The sequence below is a fragment of the Aquarana catesbeiana genome, linkage group LG04, assembly GCF_042186555.1.
Source record: "Aquarana catesbeiana isolate 2022-GZ linkage group LG04, ASM4218655v1, whole genome shotgun sequence".
Classification (NCBI taxonomy): domain Eukaryota; kingdom Metazoa; phylum Chordata; class Amphibia; order Anura; family Ranidae; genus Aquarana; species Aquarana catesbeiana.
The window spans coordinates 37,510,817-37,533,761 of NC_133327.1; the positions used below are offsets into that span (position 1 = coordinate 37,510,817).

The 22,945-nt window shown below is 45.5% G+C and overlaps 4 non-coding genes across 4 annotated transcripts; all 4 read right to left on the minus strand.

Moving 5' to 3' along the window:
- Positions 1-374: 374 nt before the first annotated feature.
- Positions 375-446, minus strand: TRNAQ-UUG (transfer RNA glutamine (anticodon UUG)). The gene has a single exon. It is a non-coding gene; the product is annotated as a tRNA-Gln (tRNA).
- Positions 447-11,638: 11,192 nt separating this feature from the next.
- Positions 11,639-11,710, minus strand: TRNAQ-UUG (transfer RNA glutamine (anticodon UUG)). Its single transcript has one exon. It is a non-coding gene; the product is annotated as a tRNA-Gln (tRNA).
- Positions 11,711-14,567: 2,857 nt separating this feature from the next.
- On the minus strand, positions 14,568-14,639 carry TRNAQ-UUG (transfer RNA glutamine (anticodon UUG)). Its single transcript has one exon. It is a non-coding gene; the product is annotated as a tRNA-Gln (tRNA).
- Positions 14,640-22,311: 7,672 nt separating this feature from the next.
- Positions 22,312-22,383, minus strand: TRNAQ-UUG (transfer RNA glutamine (anticodon UUG)). Its single transcript has one exon. It is a non-coding gene; the product is annotated as a tRNA-Gln (tRNA).
- Between the last annotated feature and the right edge of the window lie 562 nt (positions 22,384-22,945).

Genomic DNA, 22,945 nt, shown 5'->3' on the forward strand with positions numbered 1-22,945 from the left:
TTGCCTTGGCAATCGGCTGACCACGCAATCTACATCCACAAACAGCAAGTTAGCAGCTTCTGCTATCACTGGCCATTGTGGCCATAAGACACAAATTCATATTCCAAGAAGAAATCTAGGCTTAGCCTCCAAAGAAGGTCACGCTGGCCATGCTCAATACATCCACAACCAGCCATGTTAGCAACCACTTCTGCTATCACTGGCCTTTGTGGCCGTGAGACACAAATTCATATTCTAAGAAGAAATCTACACTGGCCACGCTCACTATATCCACAACCAGCCACGTTAGCAGCAGCTTCTGCTATCACTGGCCTTTGTGGCCGTAAGACACAAATTCATATTCCAAGAAGAAATCTACACTGCGCCTCCAAAGTAGGTCCCACCGAGACTCGAACTCGGATCGCTGGATTCAAAGTCCAGAGTGCTAACCATTACACCGTGGAACCCTTGAGCAAGTTCCTATGCTCTCCATTTTGTTGTATACATATGTCCGGATGTTAAGCCCCCTTCCCCTTTAACCCTATTAAATTTGAATCTTAATAGAACTTACCCTGAGACCAACTCCATAACATGTTGCATACCAAGGGGAAAGAAAGGGTCAAAAAGACCTCTCCAAGGCAAAATTAATGTATCTGCTGCAGGTTAGGCTGGTGGTGGGCTTTAGGAGAGAACAAATGATCTGAGAAGAGCACACTGGGCTCGCTGGCCTATGCCTTTCAAACTGCGTGCCCACAGATGTATTCTTTGCAGGACAAGAGTGCAGGAACTGTTTATGATGGAGGAGGTCCAGAGATGGTGCAAGCAGAATTGGAGTTTCAGGAGTGAGTAATTGGAGAACAGGAAATCAAGGTCTTTGGGGCCAAAATGGGATGCTGGCAATCACTGTGGAGGAGTAGAGATGAGGCCTGTTGAGAACTTTGAAGATGGGAGAAACTGGGAGAAATAGATACACCAGTGTTAAATTCCACAGGTGTTCTGAAGCATCCATGTCCTCTGAACCTGAAAACTTGTTTTTGGACAGAAAACTTTGACAAAGATGGTGTTGGGTGGGGTGGTCATAAGATGAATTTCCCTAATTGTCATGTACTGCTAAATTTGAGCAACGAGGACAACTTAGCCCCTCCCTCCTGCTCCTGGTAAAAGTACTTAGGGTTGCAGATATACTCTTGAAATACAGCTCTCTGCGTCATCATTTTGCCTTGGCAATCGGCAGACCACACAAACTACATCCACAAACAGCAAGTTAACAGCTTCTGCTATCACTGGCCTTTGTGGCCATAAGACACAAATTCATATTCCAAGAAGAAATCTACGCTGAGCCTCCAAAGAAGGTCACGCTGGCCACGCTCAATACATCCACAACCAGCCATGTTAGCAGCCACTTCTGATATCACTGGCCTTTGTGGCTGTGAGACACAAATTCATATTCCAAGAAAAAATCTACTCTGGCCACGCTCACTATATCCACAACCAGCCACGTTAGCAGCAGCTTCTGCTATCACTTGGCCTTTGTGATCGTAAGACACAAATTCATATTCCAAGAAGAAATCTACACTGCGCCTCCAAAGCAGGTCTCACCGAGATTCAATCTCAGATAGCTGGATGCAAAGTCAAGAGGGCTAACCATTACACCACGGAACCCTTGAGCAAGCTCATATGCTCTCCATTTTGTTGTATGCATATGTCCGGAGGTTAAGCCCCCTTCCCCTTTAACCCTATTAAATTTGAATCTTAATAGAACTTACCCTGAGACCAACTCCAGAACATGTTGCATACCAAGGGGAAAGAAAGGGTCAAAAAGACCTCTCCAAGGCAAAATTAATGTATCTGCTGCAGGATAGGCTGGTGGTGGGCTTTAGGAGAGAACAAGTGATCTGTGAAGAGCACACTGGGCTCGCTGGCCTATGCCTTTCAAAATGCGGGCCCGCAGATGTATTCTTTGCAGGACGAGAGTGCAGGAACTGTTTATGATGGAGGAGGTCCAGAGATGTTGCAAGCAGAATTGGAGTTTCTGGAGTGAGTAATGGGAGAACAGGAAATCAAGGTCTTTGGGGCCAAAATGGGATGCTGGCAATCACTGTGGAGGAGTAGAGATGAGGCCTGTTGAGAACTTTGAACATGGGAGAAACTGGGAGAAATAGATACACCAGTGTTAAATTCCACAGGTGTTCTGAAGCATCCATGTCCTCTGAACTTGAAAACTTGTCTTTGGACAGAAAACTTTGACAAAGATGGTGTTGGGTGGGGTGGTCATAAGATGAATTTCCCTAATTGTCATGTACTGCTAAATGTGATCAAAGAGGACAACTTAGCCCCTCCATCCTTCTCCTGGTAAAAGTACTTAGGGTTGCAGATATACTCTTTGAATACAGCTCTCTGCGTCATCATTTTGCCTTGGGAAACCCTTGAGAAATCTCATATGCTCTCCATTTTGTTGTATACATATGTCCGGAGGTTAAGCCCCCTTCCCCTTTAACCCTATTAAATTTGAATCTTAATAGAACTTACCCTGAGACCAACTCCAGAACATGTTGCATACCAAGGGGAAAGAAAGGGTCAAAAAGACCTCTCCAAGGCAAAATTAATGTATCTGCTGCAGGTTAGGCTGGTGGTGGGCTTTAGGAGAGAACAAATGATCTGAGAAGAGCACACTGGGCTCGCTGGCCTATGCCTTTCAAACTGCGTGCCCACAGATGTATTCTTTGCAGGACAAGAGTGCAGGAACTGTTTATGACGGATGAGGTCCAGAGATGGTGCAAGCAGAATTGGAGTTTCAGGAGTGAGTAATGGGAGAACAGGAAATCAAGGTCTTTGGGGGCAAAATGGCTCGCTGGCAATCACTGTGAAGGAGTAGAGATGAGGCCTGTTGAGAACTTTGAAGATGGGAGAAACTGGGAGAAATAGATACACCAGTGTTAAATTCCACAGGTGTTCTGAAGCATCCATGTCCTCTGAACTTGAAAACTTGTCTTTGGACAGAAAACTTTGACAAAGATGGTGTTGAGTGGGGTGGTCATAAGATGAATTTCCCTAATTGTCATGTACTGCTAAATTTGAGCAACGAGGACAACTTAGCTTCTCCCTCCTTCTCCTGGTAAAAGTACTTAGGGTTGCAGATATACTCTTTAAATACAGCTCTCTGCGTCATCATTTTGCCTTGGCAATCGTCTGACCACGCAAACTACATCCACAAACAGCCACGTTAGCAACTTCTGCTATCACTGGCCTTTGTGGCCATAAGACACAAATTCATATTCCAAGAACAAGTCTACACTGTCCACGCTCACTATATCCACAACCAGCCACGTTAGCAGCAGCTTCTGCTATCACTGGCCTTTGTGGCTGTAAGACACAAATTCATATTGCAAGAAGAAATCTACACTGAGCCTCCAAAGTAGGTCCCACCGAGATTTGAACTCAGATGGCTGGATTCAAAGTCAAGAGTGCTAACCATTACACCATGGAACCCTTGCGCAAGCTCATCTGCTCTCCATTTTGTTGTATACATATGTCCGGAGGTTAAGCTCCCTTCCCCTTTAACCCTATTAAAATTGAATCTTAATAGAACTTACCCTGAGACCAACTCCAGAACATGTTGCATATCAAGGGGAAAGAAAGGGTCAAAAAGACCTCTCCTAGGCAAAATTAATGTATCTGCTGCAGGTTAGGCTGGTGGTGGGCTTTAGGAGAGAACAAGTGATCTTTGAAGAGCACACTGGGCTCGCTGGCCTATGCCTTTCAAACTGCGGGCCCGCAGATGTATTCTTTGCAGGACAAGAGTGCAGGAACTGTTTATGATGGAGGAGGTCCAGAGATGGTGTAAGCAGAATTGGAGTTTCTGGAGTGAGTAATGGGAGAACAGGAAATCAAGGTCTTTGGGGCCAAAATGGGATGCTGGCAATCACTGTGGAGGAGTAGAGATGAGGCCTGTTGAGAACTTTGAAGATGTGAGAAACTGGGAGAAATAGATACACCAGTGTTAAATTTCACAGGTGTTCTGAAGCATCCATTTCCTCTGAACTTGAAAACTTGTCTTTGGACAGAAAACTTTGACAAAGATGGTGTTGAATGGGGTGGTCATAAGATGAATTTCCCTAATTGTCATGTACAGCTAAATTTGAGCAACGAGGACAACTTAGCTCCTCCCTCCTTCTCCTGGTAAAAATACTTAGGGTTGTAGATTTACTCTTTAACCACTTGCCGACCGCCTAACGTATATATACGTCGGCAGAATGGCACGGGCAGGCAGAATCACGTACCTGTACGTGATCTGCCTCCCGCGGGCGGGGGGTCCGATCGGACCCCCCCCGGTGCCATCGGCGGTCGGCATCTGACTGGGAGCGTCGGGAGGCGAGGGGGAGACCATCCGATCGTGGCCCCCCCCTCGCGATCGCTCCCAGCCAATGGGAATCCTCCTCTGCCTGTGTGTAGTTTCACACAGGCAGAGGATGTGATGTCATCTCTCCTCGGTCTGGCAGTTTCCGTCCAGCGCCGAGGAGAGAAGACATGTAAGTCCACACAACACAAACACACACAGTAGAACATGCCAGGCATACTTTACACCCCCGATCCCCCCTCGATCGCCCCCTGATCCCCCCCCAATCACCCCCCCCCTGTCACAAACTGACATTAGCAGTATTTTTTTTTTTTTTTTTCTGATTACTGCATAGTGTCAGTTTGTGACAGTTACAGTGTTAGGGCAGTGAATATTACCCCCCTTTAGGTCTAGGATACCCCCCTAACCCCCCCTAATAAAGTTTTAACCCCTTGATCACCCCCTGTCACCAGTGTCACTAAGCGATCCTTTTTCTGATCGCTGTATTAGTGTCGCTGGTGACGCTAGTTAGAGACGTAAATATTTAGGTTCGCCGTCAGCGTTTTATAGCGACATGGACCCCCATATACTATCTAATAAAGGTTTTAACCCCTTGATTGCCCCCTAGTTAACCCTTTCACCACTGATCACCGTATAACTGTTACGGGTGACGCTGGTTAGTTCGTTTATTTTTTATAGTGTCAGGGCACCCGCCGTTTATTACCGAATAAAGGTTTAGCCCCCCGATCGCCTGGCGGTGATATGCGTCGCCCCAGGCAGCGTCAGATTAGCGCCAGTACCGCTAACACCCACGCACGCAGCATACGCCTCCCTTAGTGGTATAGTATCTGTACGGATCAATATCTGATCCAATCAGATCTATACTAGCGTCCCCAGCAGTTTAGGGTTCCCGAAAACGCAGTGTTAGCGGGATCAGCCCAGATACCCACTAGCACCTGCGTTTTGCCCCTCTGCCCGGCCCACCCAAGTGCAGTATCGATCGATCACTGTCACTTACAAAACACTAAACGCATAACTGCAGCGTTCGCATAGTCAGGCCTGATCCCTGCGATCGCTAACAGTTTTTTTGGTAGCGTTTTGGTGAACTGGCAAGCACCAGCCCCAGGCAGCGTCAGATTAGCGCCAGTACCGCTAACACCCACGCACGCACCGTACACCTCCCTTAGTGGTATAGTATCTGATCGGATCAATATCTGATCCGATCAGATCTATACTAGCGTCCCCAGCAGTTTAGGGTTCCCACAAACGCAGTGTTAGCGGGATCAGCCCAGATACCTGCTAGCACCTGCGTTTTGCCCCTCCACCCGGCCCGGCCCAGCCCAGCCCACCCAAGTGCAGTATCGATCGATCACTGACACTTACAAAACACTAAACGCATAACTGCAGCGTTCGCAGAGTCAGGCCTGATTCCTGCGATCGCTAACAGTTTTTCTGGTAGCGTTTTGGTGAACTGGCAAGCACCAGCCCCAGGCAGCGTCAGGTTAGCGCCAGTACCGCTAACACCCACGCACGCAGCATACGCCTCCCTTAGTGGTATAGTATCTGATCGGATCAATATCTGATCCGATCAGATCTATACTAGCGTCCCCAGCAGTTTAGGGTTCCCACAAACGCAGTGTTAGCTGGATCAGCCCAGATACCTGCTAGCACCTGCGTTTTGCCCCTCCGCCCGGCCCAGCCCAGCCCACCCAAGTGCAGTATCGATCGATCACTGACACTTACAAAACACTAAACGCATAACTGCAGCATTCGCAGAGTCAGGCCTGATCCTTGCGATCGCTAACAGTTTTTTTGGTAGCGTTTTGGTGAACTGGCAAGCACCAGCGGCCTAGTACACCCCGGTCGTAGTCAAACCAGCACTGCAGTAACACTTGGTGACGTGGCGAGTCCCATAAGTGCAGTTCAAGCTGGTGAGGTGGCAAGCACAAGTAGTGTCCACTGCCACCAAGAAGACAAACACAGGCCCGTCGTGCCCATAGTGCCCTTCCTGCTGCATTCGCCAATCCTAATTGGGAACCCACCAATTCTGCAGCGCCCGTACTTCCCCCATTCACATCCCCAACCAAATGCAGTCGGCTGCATGAGAGGCATTTTCTTTATGTCCTCCCGAGTACCCCTACCCAACGAACCCCCCCAAAAAAGATGTTGTGTCTGCAGCAAGCGCGGATATAGACGTGACACCCACTATTATTGTCCCTCCTGTCCTGACAATCCTGGTCTTTGCATTGGTGAATATTTTGAACGCTACCATGCACTAGTTGAGTATTAGCGTAGGGTACAGCATTGCACAGACTAGGCACACTTTCACAGGGTCTCCCAAGATGCCATCGCATTTTGAGAGACCCGAACCTGGAACCGGTTACAGTTATAAAAGTTAGTTACAAAAAAAAAGTGTAAAAAAAAAAAAAAACACATACAAAAATATAAAATAAAAAAAAAATAGTTGTCGTTTTATTGTTCTTTCTCTCTCTATTCTCTCTCTCTATTGTTCTGTTCTTTTTTACTGTATTCTATTCTGCAATGTTTTATTGTTATTATGTTTTATCATGTTTGCTTTTCAGGTATGCAATTTTTTATACTTTACCGTTTACTGTGCTTTATTGTTAACCATTTTTTTGTCTTCAGGTACGCCATTCACGACTTTGAGTGGTTATACCAGAATGATGCCTGCAGGTTTAGGTATCATCTTGGTATCATTCTTTTCAGCCAGCGGTCGGCTTTCATGTAAAAGCAATCCTAGCGGCTAATTAGCCTCTAGACTGCTTTTACAAGCAGTGGGAGGGAATGCCCCTCCCCCCCCCAACGTCTTCCGTGTTTTTCTCTGGCTCTCTTGTCTCAACAGGGAACCTGAAAATGCAGCCGGTGATTCAGCCAGCTGACCATAGAGCTGATCAGAGACCAGAGTGGCTCCAAACATCTCTATGGCCTAAGAAACCGGAAGCTACGAGCATTTTATGACTTAGATTTCGCCGGATGTAAACAGCGCCATTGGGAAATTGGGAAAGCATTTTATCACACCAATCTTGGTGTGGTCAGATGCTTTGAGGGCAGAGGAGAAATCTAGGGTCTAATAGACCCCAATTTTTGCAAAAAAGAGTACCTGTCACTACCTATTGCTATGATAGGGGATATTTACATTCCCTGAGATAACAATAAAAATGATTAAAAAAAAAAAAAAATGAAAGGAACAGTTTAAAAATAAGATAAAAAAATAATAATAATAAAGAAAAAAAAAAAAAAAAAAAAAGCACCCCTGTCCCCCCTGCTCTCGCGCTAAGGCGAACGCAAGCGTCGGTCTGGCGTCAAATGTAAACAGCAATTGCACCATGCATGTGAGGTATCGCCGCGAAGGTCAGATCGAGGGCAGTAATTTTAGCAGTAGACCTCCTCTGTAAATCTATAGTGGTAACCTGTAAAGGCTTTTAAAGGCTTTTAAAAATGTATTTAGTTTGTCGCCACTGCACGTTTGTGCGCAATTTTAAAGCATGTCATGTTTGGTATCCATGTACTCGGCCTAAGATCATCTTTTTTATTTCATCAAACATTTGGGCAATATAGTGTGTTTTAGTGCATTAAAATGTAAAAAAGTGTGTTTTTTCCCCAAAAAATGCGTTTGAAAAATCGCTGCGCAAATACTGTGTGAAAAAAAAAAATGAAACACCCACCATTTTAATCTGTAGGGCATTTGCTTTAAAAAAAATTTATAATGTTTGGGGGTTCAAAGTAATTTTCTTGCAAAAAAAAATTATTTTTTTATGTAAACAATAAGTGTCAGAAAGGGCTTTGTCTTCAAGTGGTTAGAAGTGTGGGTGATGTGTGACATAAGCTTCTAGATGTTGTGCATAAAATGCCAGGACAGTTCAAAACCCCCCCAAATGACCCCATTTTGGAAAGTAGACACCCCAAGCTATTTGCTGAGAGTCATGTTGAGTCCATGGAATAATTTATATTGTGACACAAGTTGCGGGAAAGAGACAATTTTTTATTTTTTTTATTTTTTTTTGCACAAAGTTGTCACTAAATGATATATTGCTCAAACATGCCATGGGAATATGTGAAATTACACCCCAAAATACATTCTGCTGCTTCTCCTGAGTATGGGGATACCACATGTGTGGGACTTTTTGGGAGCCTAGCCGCGTACGGGACCCCGAAAACCAAGCACCGCCTTCAGGCTTTCTAAGGCCGTAAATTTTTGATTTCACTCTTCACTGCCTATCACAGTTTCGGAGGCCATGGAATGCCCAGGTGGCAAAAAAACCCCCCAAATGACCCCATTTTGGAAAGTAGACACCCCAAGCTATTTGATGAGAGGTATAGTGAGTATTTTGCAGACCTCACTTTTTGTCACAAAGTTTTGAAAATTGAAAAAAGAAAAAAAAAATTTTTTTTTCTCGTCTTTCTTTATTTTCAAAAACAAATGAGAGCTGCAAAATACTCACCATGCCTCTCAGCAAATAGCTTGGGGTGTCTACTTTCCAAAATGGGGTCATTTGGGGGGGGGTTTGTGCCACCTGGGCATTCCATGGCCTCCGAAACTGTGATAGGCAGTGAGGAGTAAAATCAAAAATGTACGCCCTTAGAAATCCTGAAGGCAGTGATTGGTTTTCGGGGTCCCGTACGCGGCTAGGCTCCCAAAAAGTCCCACACATGTGGTATCCCCATACTCAGGAGAAGCAGCTAAATGTATTTTGGGGTGCAATTCCACATATGCCCATGGCCTGTGTGAGCAATATATCATTTAGTGACAACTTTGTGCAAAAAAAAAAAAAAAAAATTTGTCACTTTCCCGCAACTTGTGTCAAAATATAAAACATTCCATGGACTCAACATGCCTCAAAGCAAATAGCTTGGGGTGTCTACTTTCCAAAATGGGGTCATTTGGGGGGGTTTTATGTCATCTGGGCATTTTATGGCCTTCAAAACTGTGATAGGTAGTGAGGAGTAAAATCAAAAATGTACGCCCTTAGAAATCCTGAAGGCAGTGATTGGTTTTCGGGGCCCCGTACGCGGCTAGGCTCCCAAAAAGTCCCACACATGTGGTATCCCCGTACTCAGGAGAAGCAGCAGAATGTATTTTGGGGTGCAATTCCACATATGCCCATGGCCTGTGTGAGCAATATATCATTTAGTGACAACTTTTTGTAATTTTTTTTTTTTTTTTTTTGTCATTGTTCAATCACTTGGGACAAAAAAAATGAATATTCAATGGGCTCAACATGCCTCTCAGCAAATTCCTTGGGGTGTCTACTTTCCAAAATGGGGTCATTTGTGGGGGTTTTGTACTGCCCTGCCATTTTAGCACCTCAAGAAACGAAATAGGCAGTCATAAATTAAAGGCTGTGTAAATTCCAGAAAATGTACCCTAGTTTGTAGACGCTATAACTTTTGCGCAAACCAATAAATATACACTTATTGACATTTTTTTTACCAAAGACATGTGGCCGAATACATTTTGGCCTAAATGTATGACTAAAATTGAGTTTATTGGATTTTTTTTAGAACAAAAAGAAGAAAATATCATTTTTTTTCAAAATTTTCGGTCTTTTTCCGTGTATAGCGCAAAAAATAAAAACGGCAGAGGTGATCAAATACTATCAAAAGAAAGCTCTATTTGTGGGAAGAAAAGGACGCAAATTTCGTTTGGGTACAGCATTGCATGACCGCGCAATTAGCAGTTAAAGCGACGCAGTGCCGAATTGTAAAAAGTGCTCTGGTCAGGAAGGGGGTAAAACCTTCCGGGGCTGAAGTGGTTAAATACAGCTCTCTGCGTCATCATTTTGCCTTGGCAATCGGCTGACCACGCAAACTACATCTACAAACAGCCACGTTAGCAGCTTCTGCTATCACTGGCCTTTGTGTCCATAAGACACAAATTCATATTCCAAGAAGAAATCTACGCTGAGCCTCCAAAGAAGATCACGCTGGCCATGCTCAATACATCCACAACCAGCCATGTTAGCAGCCACTTCTGCTATCACTGGCCTTTGTGGTCATGAGACACAAATTCATATTCCAAGAAGAAATCTACACTGGCCACGCTCACTATATCCACAACCAGCCACGTTAGCAGCAGCTTCTGCTATCACTGGCCTTTGTGGCCGTAAGACACAAATTCATATTCCAAGAAGAAATCTACACTGAGCCTATAAAGTAGGTCCCACTGATATTGAAACTCAGATTGCTGGACTCAAAGTCCAGAGTGCTAACCATTACACCATGGAAACCTTTAGCAAGTGCATATGCTCTCCATTTTGTTGTATACATATGTCCGGAGGTTAAGCCCCCTTCCCCTTTAACCCTATTAAATTTGAATCTTAATAAAACTTACCCTGAGACCAACTCCAGAACATGTTGCATACCAAGGAGAAAGAAAGGGTCAAAAAGACCTCTCCAAGGCAAAATTTATGTATCTTCTGCTGGTTAGGCTGGTGGTGGGCTTTAGGAGAGAACAAATGATCTGTGAAGAGCACACTGGGCTCGCTGGCCTATGCCTTTCAAACTGCAGGCCCGCAGATGTATTCTTTGCAGGACAAGAGTGCAGGAACTGTTTATGATGGAGGAGGTCCAGAGATGGTGCAAGCAGAATTGGAGTTTCTGGAGTGAGTAATGGGAGAACAGGAAATCAAGGTCTTTGGGGCCAAAATGGGATGCTGGCAATCACTGTGGAGGATTAGAGATGAGGACTGTTGAGAACTTTGAAGATGCGAGAAACTTGGAGAAATAGATACACCAGTGTTAAATTCCACAGGTGTTCTGGACAGAAAACTTTGACAAAGATGGTGTTGAATGGGGTGGTCATAAGATGAATTTCCCTAATTGTCATGTACTGCTAAATTTGAGCAACGAGGACAACTTAGCTCCTCGCTCCTGGTAAAAGTACTTAGGGTTGCAGATGTACTCTTTAGATACAGCTCTCTGCGTCATCATTTTGCCTTGGCAATCAGCTGACCACGCAAACTACATCCACAAACAGCAAGTTAGCAGCTTCTATCACTGGCCTTTGTGACCATAAGACACAAGTTCATATTTCATGAAGAAATCTATGCTGAGCCTCCAAAGAATGTCACTCTGGCCACGCTCAATACATCCACAACCAGCCATGTTAGCAGCCACTTCTGCTATCACTGGCCTTTGTGGCCGTGAGACACAAATTCATATTCCAAGAAGAAATCTATACTGGCCACGCTCACTATATCCACAACCAGCCTCATTAGCAGCAGCTTCTGCTATCACTGGGCTTTGTGGCCGTAAGACACAAATTCATATTCCAAGAAGAAAGCTACACTACGCCTCCAAAGTAGGTCCCACCGAGATTCGAACTCGGATCTCTGGATTCAAAGCCCAGAGTGCTAACCATTACACCATGGAACCCTTGAGCAATCTCATACGCTCTCCATTTTGTTGTATACATATGTCCGGAGGTTAAGCCCCCTTCCCCTTTAACCCTATTAAATTTGAATCTTAATAGAACTTACCCTGAGACCAACTCCAGAACATGTTGCATACCAAGGGGAAAGAAAGGGTCAAAAAGACCTCTCCAAGGCACAATTAATGTATCTGCTGCAGGTTAGGCTGGTGGTGGGCTTTAGGAGAGAACAAATGATCTGAGAAGAGCACACTGGGATCGCTGGCCTATGCCTTTCAAACTGCTTGCCCACAGATGTATTCTTTGCAGGACAAGGGTGCAGGAAATGTTTATGATGGAGGAAGTCCACAGATGGTGCAATCAGAATTGGAGTTTTAGGAGTGAGTAATGGGAGAACAGGAAATCAAGGTCTTTGGGGCCAAAATGGGATGCTGGCAATCACTGTGGAGGAGTAGAGATGAGGCCTGTTGAGAACTTTGAAGATGGGAGAAACTGGGAGAAATAGATACACCAGTGTTAAATTCCACAGGTGTTCTGAAGCATCCATGTCCTCTGAACTTGAAAACTTGTCTTTGGACAGAAAACTTTGACAAAGATGGTGTTGGGTGGGGTGGTCATAAGATGAATTTCCCTAATTGTCATGTACTGCTAAATTTGAGCAACGAGGACAACTTAGCCCCTCCCTCCTGCTCCTGGTAAAAGTACTTAGGGTTGCAGATATACTCTTTAAATACAGCTCTCTGCGTTATCATTTTGCCTTGGCAATCGGCTGACCACGCAAACTACATCCACAAACAGCAAGTTAGCAGCTTCTGCTATCACTGGCCTTTGTGTCCATAAGACACAAATTCATATTCCAAGAAGAAATCTAGGCTGAGCCTCCAAAGAAGGTCACGCTGACCACGCTCAATACATCCACAACCAGCCATGTTAGCAGCCACTTCTGCTATCACTGGCCTTTGTGGCTGTGAGACACAAATTCATATTCCAAGAAGAAATCTACACTGCGCCTCCAAAGTAGGTCCCACCGAGAGTCGAACTCGGATCGCTGGATTCAAAAGCCCAGAGTGCTAACCATTACACCATGGAACCTTTGAGCAATCTCATACGCTCTCCATTTTGTTGTATACATATGTCCGGAGGTTAAGCCCCCCTCCCCTTTAACCCTATTAAATTTATACCTCCAAAGAAGGTCACGATGACCACGCTCAATACATCCACAACCAGCCATGTTAGCAGCCACTTCTGCTATCACTGGCCTTTGTGGCTGTGAGACACAAATTCATATTCCAAGAAGAAATCTACACTGGCCACGCTCACTATATCCACAACCAGCCACGTTAGCAGCAGCTTCTGCTATCACTGGCCTTTGTGGCCATAAGACACAAATTCATATTCCAAGAAGAAATCTACGCTGAGCCTCCAAAAAAGGTCACGCTGGCCACGCTCAATACATCCACAACCAGCCATGTTAGCAGCCACTTCTGCTATCACTGGCTTTTGTGGCTGTGAGACACAAATTCATATTCCAAGAAGAAATCTACACTGGCCACGCTCACTATATCCACAACCAGCCACGTTAGCAGCAGCTTCTGCTATCACTGGCCTTTGTGACCGTAAGACACAAATTCATATTCCAAGAAGAAATCTACACTGCGCCTCCAAAGCAGGTCCCACCGAGATTTGAACTCTGATCGCTGGTTTCAAAGTCCAGAGAGCTAACCATTACACCATGGAACCCTTGAGCAAGCTCACATGCTCTCCATTTTGTTGTATACATATGTCCGGAGGTTAAGCCCCCTTCCCCTTTAACCCTATTAAATTTGAATCTTAATAGAACTTACACTGAGACCAACTCCAGAACATGTTGCATACCAAGGGGAAAGAAAGGGTCAAAAAGACCTCTCCAAGGCAAAATTTATGTATCTGCTGCAGGTTAGGCTGGTGGTGGGCTTTAGGAGAGAACAAGTGATCTGTGAAGAGCACACTGGGCTCGCTGGCCTATGCCTTTCTAACTGCGGGCCCGCAGATGTATTCTTTGCAGGACAAGAGTGCAGGAACTGTTTATGATGGAGGAGGTCCAGAGATGGTGCAAGCAGAATTGGAGTTTCAGGAGTGAGTAGTGGGAGAACAGGAAATCAAGGTCTTTGGGGCCAAAATGGGATGCTGGCAATCACTGTGGAGGAGTAGAGATGAGGCCTGTTGAGAACTTTGAAGATGCGAGAAACTGGGAGAAATAGATACACCAGTGTTAAATTCCACAGGTGTTCTGAAGCATCCATGTCCTCTGAACTTGAAAACTTGTCTTTGGACAGAAAACTTTGACAAAGATGGTGTTGGGTGGGGTAGTCATAAGATGAATTTCCCTAATTGTCATGTACTGCTAAATGTGAGCAAAGAGGACAACTTAGCCCCTCCATCCTGCTCCTGGTAAAAGTACTTAGGGTTGCAGATATACTCTTTAAATACAGCTCTCTGCGTCATCATTTTGCCTTGGCAATTGGCTGACCACGCAATCTACATCCACAAACAGCAAGTTAGCAGCTTCTGCTATCACTGGCCATTGTGGCCATAAGACACAAATTCATATTCCAAGAAGAAATCTACGCTTAGCCTACAAAGAAGGTCACGCTGGCCACGCTCAATACATCCACAACCAGCCATGTTAGCAACCACTTCTGCTATCACTGGCCTTTGTGGCCGTGAGACACAAATTCATATTCTAAGAAGAAATCTACACTGGCCACGCTCACTATATCCACAACCAGCCACATTAGCAGCAGCTTCTGCTATCACTGGCCTTTGTGGCCGTAAGACACAAATTCATATTCCAAGAAGAAATCTACACTGCGCCTTCAAAGTAGGTCCCACCGAGATTCGAACTCAGATCGCTGGATTCAAAGTCCAGAGGGCTAACCATTACACCATGGAACCCTTGAGCAATCTCTTACGCTCTCCATTTTGTTGTATACATATGTCCGGGGGTTAAACCCCCTTCCCCTTTAACCCTATTAAATTTGAATCTTAATAGAACTTACCCTGAGACCAACTCCATAACATGTTGCATACCAAGGGGAAAGAAAGGGTCAAAAAGACCTCTCCAAGGCAAAATTAATGTATCTGCTGCAGGTTAGGCTGGTGGTGGGCTTTAGGAGAGAACAAATGATCTGAGAAGAGCACACTGGGCTCGCTGGCCTATGCCTTTCAAACTGCGTGCCCACAGATGTATTCTTTGCAGGACAAGAGTGCAGGAACTGTTTATGATGGAGGAAGTCCAGAGATGGTGCAAGCAGAATTGGAGTTTCAGGAGTGAGTAATTGGAGAAAAGGAAATCAAGGTCTTTGGGGCCAAAATGGGATGCTGGCAATCAATGTGGAGGAGTAGAGATGAGGCCTGTTGAGAACTTTGAAGATGGGAGAAACTGGGAGAAATAGATACACCAGTGTTAAATTACACAGGTGTTCTGAAGCATCCATGTCCTCTGAACTTGAAAACTTGTCTTTGGACAGAAAACTTTGACAAAGATGGTGTTGGGTGGGTTGGTCATAAGATGAATTTCCCTAATTGTCATGTACTGCTAAATTTGAGCAACGAGGACAACTTAGCCCCTCCCTCCTGCTCCTGGTAAAAGTACTTAGGGTTGCAGATATATTCTTTAAATACAGCTCTCTGCGTCATCATTTTGCCTTGGCAATCGGCTGACCACGCAAACTACATCCACAAACAGCAAGTTAGCAGCTTCTGCTATCACTGGCCTTTGTGGCCATAAGACACAAATTCATATTCCAAGAAGAAATCTACGCTGAGCCTCCAAAGAAGGTCACGCTGACCACGCTCAATACATCCACAACCAGCCATGTTAGCAGGCACTTCTGCTATCACTGGCCTTTGTGGCTGTGAGACACAAATTCATATTCCAAGAAGAAATCTACACTGCGCCTTCAAAGTAGGTCCCACCGAGATTCGAACTCAGATGGCTGGATTCAAAGTCCAGAGGGCTAACCATTACACCATGGAACCCTTGAGCAATATCATATGCTCTCCATTTTTTGTATACATATGTCCGGAGGTTAAGCCCCCTTCCCCTTTAACCCTATTAAATTTGAATCTTAATAGAACTTACCCTGAGACCAACTCCAGAACATGTTGCATACCAAGGGGAAAGAAAGGGTCAAAAAGACCTCTCCAAGGCAAAATTAATGTATCTGCTGCAGGTTAGGCTAGTGGTGGGTTTTAGGAGAGAACAAATGATCTGTGAAGAGCACACTGGGCTCGCTGGCCTATGCCTTTCAAACTGCGTGCCCACAGATGTATTATTTGCAGGACAAGAGTGCAGGAACTGTTTATGATGGAGGAGGTCCAGAGATGGTGCAAGCAGAATTGGAGTTTCAGGAGTGAGTAATGGGAGAACAGGAAATCAAGGTCTTTGGGGCCAAAATGGGATGCTGGCAATCACTGTGGAGGAGTAGAGATGAGGCCTGTTGAGAACTTTGAAGATGGGAGAAATAGATACACCAGTGTTAAATTCCACAGGTGTTCTGAAGCATCCATGTCCTCTGAACTTGAAAACTTGTCTTTGGACAGAAAACTTTGACAAAGATGGTGTTGGGTGGGGTGGTCATAAGATGAATTTCCCTAATTGTCATGTACTGCTAAATGTGAGCAAAGAGGACAACTTAGCCCCTCCATCCTGCTCCTGGTAAAAGTACTTAGGGTTGCAGATATACTCTTTAAATACAGCTCTCTGCGTCATCATTTTGCCTTGGCAATCAGCTGACCATGCAATCTACATCCACAAACAGCAAGTTAGCAGCTTCTGCTATCACTGGCCATTGTGGCCATAAGACACAAATTCATATTCCAAGAAGAAATCTATGCTGAGCCTCCAAAGAAGGTCACGCTGGCCATGCTCAATACATCCACAACAAGCCATGTTAGCAACCACTTTTGCTATCACTGGCCTTTGTGGCCGTAAGACACAAATTCATATTCCAAGAAGAAAACTACACTGCGCCTCCAAAGTAGGTCCCACCGAGATTCAAACTCAGATCGCTGGATTCAAAGTCCAGAGTGCTAACCATTACACCATGAAACTCTTGAGCAAGCTCATATGCTCTCCATTTTGTTGTATACATATGTCCGGAGGTTAAGCCCACTTCCCCTTTAACCCTATTTAATTTGAATTTTAATAGAACTAACCCTGAGACCAACTCCAGAACATGTTGCATACCAAGGGGAAAGAAAGGGTCAAAAAGACCTCTCCAAGGCAAAATTAATGTATCTGCTACAGGTTAGGCTGGTGGTGGGCTTTAGGAGAGAAAAAATGATCTGTGAAGAGCACACTGGGCTCGCTGGCCTATGCCTTTCAAACTGCGTGCCCACAGATGTATTCTTTGCAGTACAAGAGTGCAGTAACTGTTTATGATGGAGGAGGTCCAGAGATGGTGCAAGCAGAATTGGAGTTTCAGGAGTGAGTAATGGGAGAACAGGAAATCAAGGTCTTTGGGGCCAATATGGGATGCTGGCAATCACTGTGGAGGAGTAGAGATGAGGCCTGTTGAGAACTTTGAAGATGGGAGAAATAGATACACCAGTGTTAAATTCCACAGGTGTTCTGAAGCATCCATGTCCTCTGAACTTGAAAACTTGTCTTTGGACAGAAAACTTTGACAAAGATGGTGTTGAGTGGGGTGGTCATAAGATGAAATTCCCTAATTGTAATGTACTGCTAAATTTGAGCAACGAGGAAAACTTAGCTCCTCGCTCCTGGTAAAAGTACTTAGGGTTGCAGATATACTCTTTAAATACAGCTCTCTGTGTCATCATTTTGCCTTGGCAATCGGCTGACCAAGCAAACTACATCCACAAACAGCCACGTTAACAGCTTCTGCTATCACTGGCCTTTGTGGCCATAAGACACAAATTCATATTCCAAGAAGAAATCTACGCTGAGCCTCCAAAGAAGGTCACGCTGGCCATGCTCAATACATCCACAACCAGCCATGTTAGCAGCCACTTCTGCTATCACTGGCCTTTGTGGCTGTGAGACACAAATTCATATTCCAAGAAGAAATCTACTCTGGCCACGCTCACTATATCCACAACCAGCCACGTTAGCAGCAGCTTCTGCTATCACTGGCCTTTGTGACCGTAAGACACAAATTCATATTCCAAGAAGAAATCTACACTGCGCCTCCAAAGCAGGTCCCACCGAGATTCGAACTCGGATCGCTGGTTTCAAAGTCCAGAGAGCTAACCATTACACCATGGAACCCTTGAGCAAGCTCACATGCTCTCCATTTTGTTGTATACATATGTCCGGAGGTTAAGCCCCCTTCCCCTTTAACCCTATTAAATTTGAATCTTAATAGAACTTACACTGAGACCAACTCCAGAACATGTTGCATACCAAGGGGAAAGAAAGGGTCAAAAAGACCTCTCCAAGGCAAAATTAATGTATCTGCTGCAGGTTAGGCTGGTGGTGGGCTTTAGGAGAGAACAAGTGATCTGTGAAAAGCACACTGGGCTCGCTGGCCTATGCCTTTCTAACTGCGGGCCCGCAGATGTATTCTTTGCAGGACAAGAGTGCAGGAACTGTTTATGATGGAGGAGGTCCAGAGATGGTGCAAGCAGAATTGGAATTTCAGGAGTGAGTAGTGGGAGAACAGGAAATCAAGGTCTTTGGGGCCAAAATGGGATGCTGGCAATCACTGTGGAGGAGTAGAGATGAGGCCTGTTGAGAACTTTGAAGATGCAAGAAACTGGGAGAAATAGATACACCAGTGTTAAATTCCACAGGTGTTCTGAAGCATCCATGTCCTCTGAACTTGAAAACTTGTCTTTGGACAGAAAACTTTGACAAAGATGGTGTTGGGTTGGGTAGTCATAAGATGAATTTCCCTAATTGTCATGTACTGCTAAATGTGAGCAAAGAGGACAACTTAGCCCCTCCATCCTGCTCCTGGAAAAAGTACTTAGGGTTGCAGATATACTCTTGAAATACAGCTCTCTGCGTTATCATTTTGCCTTGGCAATCGGCTGACCACGCAATCTACATCCACAAACAGCAAGTTAGCAGCTTCTGCTATCACTGGCCTTTCTGGCCATAAGACACAAATTCATATTCCAAGAAGAAATCTACGCTGAGCCTCCAAAGAAGGTCACGCTGGCCACGCTCAATACATCCACAACCAGCCATGTTAGCAAGCACTTCTGCTATCACTGGCCTTTGTGGCCGTGAGTAGGGATGAGCCGAACACCCCCCTGTTCGGTTCGCACCAGAACATGCGAACAGGAAAAAAATTCGTTCGAACACGCGAACACCGTTAAAGTCTATGGGACACGAACATGAATAATCAAAAGTGCTAATTTTAAAGGCTAATATGCAAGTTATTGTCAATAAAAGTGTTTGGGGACCTTTGTCCTGCCCCAGGGGACATGGATCAATGCAAAAAAAAGTTTTAAAAACGGCCGTTTTTTCAGGAGCAGTGATTTTAATAATGCTTAAAGTCAAACAATAAAAGTGTAATATCCCTTTAAATTTCATACCTGGGGGGTGTCTATAGTATGCCTGTAAAGGGGCGCATGTTTCCCGTGTTTAGAGCAGTCTGACAGCAAAATGACATTTTGAAGGAAAAAACTCATTTAAAACTACCGCGGCTATTGCATTGCCGACAATACACATAGAAGTTCATTGATAAAAACGGCATGGGAATTCCCCACAGGGCAACCCCGAACCAAAATTAAAAAAAAAAAAATGATGTGGGAGTCCCCCTAAATTCCATACAAGGCCCTTCAGGTCTGGTATGGATATTAAGGGGAACCCCAGCCAAAATTTAAAAAAAAAATTGACGTGGGGTTCCCCCTAAATTCCATACCAGACCCTTCAGGTCTGGTATGGATTTTAAGGGGAACCCCGCGCCAAAAAAAAAAAAAAAAAAACGGCGTGGGGTCCCCCTAAGAATCCATACCAGACCCTTATCCGAGCACGCAACCTGGCAGGCCGCAGGAAAAGAGGGGGGGACGAGAGTGCGGCCCCCCCCTCCTGAACCGTACCAGGCCACATGCCCTCAACATTGGGAGGGTGCTTTGGGGTAGCCCCCCAAAGCACCTTGTCCCCATGTTGATGAAGACAAGGGCCTCATCCCCACAACCGTGGCCGGTGGTTGTGGGGGTCTGCGGGCGGGGGGCTTATCGGAATCTGGAAGCCCCCTTTACCAAGGGGACCCCCAGATCCCGGCCCCCCCCCTGTGTGAAATGGTAAGGGGTTACTTACCCCTACCATTTCACTAAAAAACTGTCAAAAATGTTAAAAATGACAAGAGACAGTTTTTGACAATTCCTTTATTTAAATGCTTCTTCTTTCTTCCTTCATCTTCTTCTGGTTCTTCTGGCTCTTCTGGTTCTTCCTCCGGCGTTCTCGTCCAGCATCTCCTCCGCGGCGTCTTCTATCTTCTTCTCCTCGGGCCGCTCCGCACCCATGGCATGAGGGGGGAGGCTCCCGCTCTTCTCTTCATCTTCTTCTTCATCTTCATCTTCTTCTTCATCTTCTTCTTCTTCTTCTCTTCTTCATCTCTTCTTCCTTCTTCATTTCTTCTGCGGGCCGCTCCACATCCATGCATGGAGGGAGGCTCCCGCTGTGTGACGGCGTCTCTTCGTCTGAGGGTTCTTAAATAACGGGGGGCGGGGCCACCCGGTGACCCCGCCCCCCTCTGACGCACGGTGAATTGACGGGACTTCCCTGTGGCATTCCCCGTGACGTCACAGGGAAGTCCCGTCAATTCACCGTGCGTCAGAGGGGGGCGGGGTCACCGGATGGCCCCGCCCCCCGTTATTTAAGAACCGTCAGACGAAGAGACGCCGTCACACAGCGGGAGCCTCCCTCCATGCATGGATGCGGAGCGGCCCGCAGAAGAAATGAAGAAGGAAGAAGAGATGAAGAAGAGAAGAAGAAGAAGAAGAAGAAGAAGAAGAAGAAGATGAAGAAGAAGATGAAGATGAAGAAGAAGATGAAGAGAAGAGCGGGAGCCTCCCCCCTCATGCCATGGGTGCGGAGTGGCCCGAGGAGAAGAAGATAGAAGACGCCGCGGAGGAGATGCTGGACGAGAACGCCGGAGGAAGAACCAGAAGAGCCAGAAGAACCAGAAGAAGATGAAGGAAGAAAGAAGAAGCATTTAAATAAAGGAATTGTCAAAAACTGTCTCTTGTCATTTTTAACATTTTTGACAGTTTTTTAGTGAAATGGTAGGGGTAAGTAACCCCTTACCATTTCACACAGGGGGGGGCCGGGATCTGGGGGTCCCCTTGGTAAAGGGGGCTTCCAGATTCCGATAAGCCCCCCGCCCGCAGACCCCCACAACCACCGGCCACGGTTGTGGGGATGAGGCCCTTGTCTTCATCAACATGGGGACAAGGTGCTTTGGGGGGCTACCCCAAAGCACCCTCCCAATGTTGAGGGCATGTGGCCTGGTACGGTTCAGGAGGGGGGGGGGCCGCACTCTCGTCCCCCCCTCTTTTCCTGCGGCCTGCCAGGTTGCGTGCTCGGATAAGGGTCTGGTATGGATTTTTAGGGGGACCCCACGCCATTTTTTTTTTTTTTTTTTGGCGCGGGGTTCCCCTTAAAATCCATACCAGACCTGAAGGGTCTGGTATGGAATTTAGGGGGAACCCCACGTCAATTTTTTTTTTTAATTTTGGCTGGGGTTCCCCTTAATATCCATACCAGACCCGAAGGGCCTTGTATGGAATTTAGGGGGACCCCCACATCATTTTTTTTTTTTTATTTTGGTTCGGGGTTGCCCTGTGGGGAATTCCCATGCCGTTTTTATCAATGAACTTCTATGTGTACTGTCGGCAATGCAATAGCCGCGGGTAGTTTTAAATGAGTTTTTTCCTTCCAAATGTCATTTTGCTGTCAGACTGTTCTAAACACAGGAAACATGCGCCCCTTTACAGGCATACTATAGACACCCCCCAGGTACGAAATTTAAAGGGATATTACACTTTTATTGTTTGACTTTAAGCATTAATAAAATCACTGCTCCTGAAAAAACGTCCGTTTTTAAAACTTTTTTTTGCATTGATCCATGTCCCCTGGGGCAGGACCCGGGTCCCCAAACACTTTTTATGACAATAACTTGCATATAAGCCTTTAAAATTAGCACTTTTGATTTCTCCCATAGACTTTTAAAGGGTGTTCCGCGGCATTCGAATTTGCCGCGAACACCCCAAATTGTTCGCTGTTCGGCGAACTTGCGAACAGCCAATGTTCGAGTCGAACATGAGTTCGACTCGAACTCGAAGCTCATCCCTAGCCGTGAGACACAAATTCATATTCTAAGAAGAAATCTACACTGGCCACGCTCACTATATCCACAACCAGCCACATTAGCAGCAGCTTCTGCTATCACTGGCCTTTGTGGCCGTAAGACACAAATTCATATTCCAAGAAGAAATCTACGCTGAGCCTCCAAAGAAGGTCACGCTGGCCACACTCAATACATCTACAACCAGCCATGTTAGCAACCACTTCTGCTATGACTGGCCTTTGTGGCCGTGAGACACAAATTCATATTCTAAGAAGAAATCTACACTGTGCCTCCAAAGTAGGTTCCACCGAGATTCGAACTCGGATCACTGGATTCAAAGTCCAGAGTGCTAACCATTACACCATGGAACCCTTGAGCAAGGTTCTATGCTCTCCATTTTATTGTATACATATGTCCGGAGGTTAAGCCCACTTCCTCTTTAACCCTATTAAATTTGAATCTTAATAGAACTTACCCTGAGACCAACTCCAGAACAATGTTGCATACCAAGGGGAAAGAAAGGGTCAAAAAGACCTCTCCAAGGCAAAATTAATGTATCTGCTGCAGGTTAGGCTGGTGGTGGGCTTTAGGAGAGAACAAATGATCTGTGAAGAGCACACTGGGCTCGCTGGCCTATGCCTTTCAAACTGCGTGCCCACAGACGTATTCTTTGCAGGACAAGAGTGCAGGAACTGTTTATGATGGAGGAGGTTCAGAGATGGTGCAAGCAGAATTGGAGTTTCAGGAGTGAGTAATGGGAGAACAGGAAATCAAGGTCTTTGGGGCCAAAATGGGATGCTGGCAATCACTATGGAGGAGTAGAGATGAGGCCTGTTGAGAACTTTGAAGATGGGAGAAACTGGGAGAAATAGATACACCAGTGTTAAATTCCACAGGTGTTCTGAAGCATCCATGTCCTCTGAACTTGAAAAC